Genomic DNA, 4,197 nt, shown 5'->3' with positions numbered 1-4,197 from the left:
GGGTGTTGATCATCAAGCAAAACTGTCTTGTAGTGAGCATTGCTTACTCTGTGGTCACTGTTCCCGTCTCTGGTCCACCTCCCTCATCTTTGCTGCTTCCTTATTATTCCATCGATACACACCGCCTCCTCTTTCCTCCATCTTCCGAAGTTGCCACTACATTTTGATTTTCTCTGCAGTGTCTTATACCTGGGGACTTATTTGCTCATCTCTTAAAAGTATATCTGGCTATCTTAAAATTATTCCCTGCTTCAAGCCATGCTCAATACTTGGATATTTTTTGGATTTAGAAGCAGTCACGATAGGGCTCAGTCAGCCTGGATTTTGGGGCAGGGGATTTCTAGTAGCGGCATGATCATAGTAGCTAGGCTGATTTTTGCCCCTTACTTTTCCTTTTCCTTACCACCCCCCAATGTGTAAGTCTTGGTTAGTTTAGGTAATACCGCATATGCAAATAAGCCTTTTTGCTTAGAAGAGACATTTTCCTTATCGTATACATTGACTGTATTTTTATATATTTTTAATATTTTTATAAAAGTGTCCAACTCTTTTACTGTTGCTGCTCCTGCATGGAACATGCTCTGGGGAGCCAGCTTGCCTCTGGCTGCCATCCTACCTATCTGCTATTTCCTTCTACACTGGGCTGTAAGGGGGCTCTAGTAGCTTGCTCAGATGGCTGTAGCCCTGTATTGTTCATGGGTTCAACTCTTTCTTTTTTCTATACCTCAGCAAGCCTACCCAGTCTGGTTTATAATCCTAGTTCACAGTGAAAATTTTCATCCTAAAAGTAGTCAAAGTTTGATTGCTGGTTTAAACAAATCTCCAAGTCCAAGGAAAGGGCTCATGATAAACCCTGGTTCTTTTTACATACATGGGTGGTAAAGAATTTCTGGAGTTAATGAAAGGAATGCTCTGACCTGAACACTTGTGAGGGATGAAAAAAACCACATCCATCAAGACCCTCTCAAACTACGAAACCAGCCAAGATGTCCATCAACAGATGAATAGATTACAAAACTATGATATATATGATGAAATTTTACTCAGCCATAAAGAACAAAATTATGTCATTTGTAGGGAGCTGGATGGAACTTGAGAACATTACGCTAAGTAAGATTAGTCAGTCACAGAAGTGACTGACTAATCACTAAGAAGTCAGATGCTTTCCCTAATATGCAGAAGCTAGAGAGAAAAAGGGTCATAGGAGAAACTCGACGAAGAAGGAGAAACTCTCGACGACAAAATAAGGCAATCTAACTGAGGGGGTTGGGAAAGGGAAGAAGAAAATTCCCTAATGTATATGATGTACATTCACTAACATATCAAAGCCAATCACTAAGCCAAGCATGAGAGGGAGGGAGCGGAGGGAATGGGGTGGGAATTGGGGAAGGGCTGAGTGAGTGATGTATGCATATGCCACCACCATCTTGTACCCCATCAAGATGTATGACTACAATGCACCAATAAAAAAAATGAGACCCTCCAGTTTGCCAGCATTGACTATCCTCTTACTGGCTTTACTTGGATAATGAGAGAAAGAAAGAGCGAGAGAGAGCGAGAGAGAGCGAGAGAGAGCAAGAGAGAGAGAGAGAGAGAGAGAGAGAGAGAGAGAGAGAGAGAGAGCGCGCTTTTGGCACAGAAATGTGCTCAGCTAGATTTCTCCATCTTATCAAATTTCAAAAATATTTCGGATGGGAAAATTGAGACACGGGTTTGGAAAAAGTCAAGCCGTGTCACAAACTGTGTCACACCGGGCTGACAAATACCAGGAATGGAAATTGTTGCAATAAGTGGGATCATTTACAAAAGGTTTCCATTTAAGTGAGTCGCTCTCATTTTACATGTCGTAGGGTGCCTGAGACAATTTACATCACTTTTTCAATTGCAAGAACCCCATCTTCATCACATTTCATGCCGCAAACCCTTGAACCCAGGTCTTGGAATCCAATGATTAGCGCTTTCCCTAAATTCCTGGGCATCTGCTCTACCTACAGGACAATGTCTGGCCAAGCCCCTAATCCTGGCAATACTTAGGTGTCCCATTCCGCCAGCCTTGTCCATATCTTCCGCCCAGACCCCACCCCACCCCCACCCCACATTTCTTTTCCTCCTCAGCTTACTAATAGTGATAGGGTTTCATCATGACCCCTTAACCTTATTTTTCCTGGCATAGACATTAAGTTTTGAGAAAACAAATAAGGTCTCCTACCTATATTTTCTTCTTTACACCCAATCTGTTGCTAAGATGGGGCAAGTCTCTGATCCTAATAGTTTATTCAGACTGAACTCCCTGATAGCCCAAGCACAGCGCACCCCTCAGACCTCCCTGTAGCTGCTGCAGTGCTATGACACGGACCTTTGTCCCCAGGCCTCTGGAGCAGCCCTCAGCCACCGCAGTCTTACTAGTCTGGTCCCCACTGCCTCCCAGCCCTTCAAACCCCAGGAAGACTAGCTTCAGAGATCAGCAGCAGCAAAGAGTAGGAGAAGAGTGAAGTCAAGACCTGAACTCTGTGCTGGAGGAAGGTGCTGGGGAGGATTTGAATCTGGAAGGCAGAGCTACTCAACTAAATGGAGTAAAAAATACGGAAATGAAGAAAGAATGGGAAAGTGAAAAATGGAAAACTGATACCAAAACGAGAAAGTAAAACAATGCGCCTACAAAGAATGTGGAGACAAAGGACTTCCAGAGAACAAAGGGAAGAATAGAGAGAACACACAAAGCCATGAGCGCTAAGCAAAGACCCTGTGGCTGGGCAGAGCGCGGAGCAGCCATCCAACAAGCTCTCGGAAGGTAGGAGAGAGCACAGGGCTCCAGGTATGAAGCGGTGCCTCTGACCTCTAACCTTACACCCACCACCCTTCCCAGGTCACTGTGGTCAAACACAGGCACCTCCGGGTTGGACACAGAGCCCCCATACCTGTCACGGTGAGCCTGGTGCCAGCACCAAAGTGAAGGGGCGAGTTATAGGAGCACAGCTGTAGGTGGCCCTGGTAAAACCCACCCGAGGTCTCCAGCCAGAGGGCACGCCTTAGCTCCCTGACAGTGGGGTGTCACCCTTTCTCTGTCTGCACCCATGGCTCTGGACTAACAGAATTCCAGAGGAAAAGTCCATGCATTACTGTGTGACAAGAGGGAGAGGCTTAAGAGGGACAGACCCCCCAGGAGATAAATCAAGCAAGGAGGAGACGAGTCATAGACTTAAGACTCAGAGAAATGATGAGCAGAACAAGCCATGTCTAAAGGGAGATGAACCCAGCTCCTTGGAATGGAGGATTTACTTAGCCCCGTCCACCAGTGTGGAGAAGCAGAGACTCTGCTCCGAGAGACAGTGCCCCCAGCCCCACCTCTGATCATACGGCTTACCTAGGACAGAGAGTCGAGTCCCCTCTCCAAAATGCTGTGCCTGGTTGCTCCACAGTACAACAGGAAGGTGGCAAACCCCACAGGAGACTCTGGGGTCCTTCCCCCCAAAAGCTGGCTTCACACAGAAACCCCAAAGCTTGCTGGCTTCTACACCACCCTCCCGACCCTCTCTCTCTGTTTTCATCCACAGCCTTCTCCAAGGAGTCTTCCTGGAACTCCAACCTCACAATACACTAGCCCGAAGGAAACCTTCTACATACCCAAGACAGACAGCTTGGTCCCGCTGCCGAAAAATAGCCGTTCGTTAGTTACACAACACTACAGCCTGACAAGAAAACTGCCTCCCATTGCCTTCACCTTCTTCACCAAGCCCACCTGGCCTGTCTGCTACCAGTCCCTAGTAGAATGTTATCTTGGGGAAGTGGAGGGCAGGGAAGACAACTTGAAATACCAGGGAACAGATTCGCCCAAGAGGATCCCCCATCCTTCTCTCCTCTATCAGTCTTTCTGGGTAAGGGAGAGAAAGAGCAGAAATATGGTCGGTGAAAGAACCCACACAACAGACTCCCATGGGTCATGGCCAGAGCAGTTACCTCTGGAGGGGGCAGGAGATGAGCAAGTGGCCCTGCCCAGCTGAGCCTCTGTCTCCCAGCAGGCTTGCTCAGGGCACAGGCAGTCCATGAAATACTGGAGATAGAGGCTAGGCTGGTCCCTCTTTGTCTTCATCAAGACAAAAATTCAGATTCTCCTGATCAAAATACGCCTTCACCTAGGCACCCAAGATGGAGGCTTCCCGCCCTCTGGCTCTAACTTACCTAAAACGGTTAGCCAGC

This window comes from Muscardinus avellanarius, assembly GCF_963383645.1.
Source record: "Muscardinus avellanarius genome assembly, chromosome: 9".
Lineage (NCBI taxonomy): Eukaryota > Metazoa > Chordata > Mammalia > Rodentia > Gliridae > Muscardinus > Muscardinus avellanarius.
Note: the sequence above shows the minus strand (reverse complement) of the source record.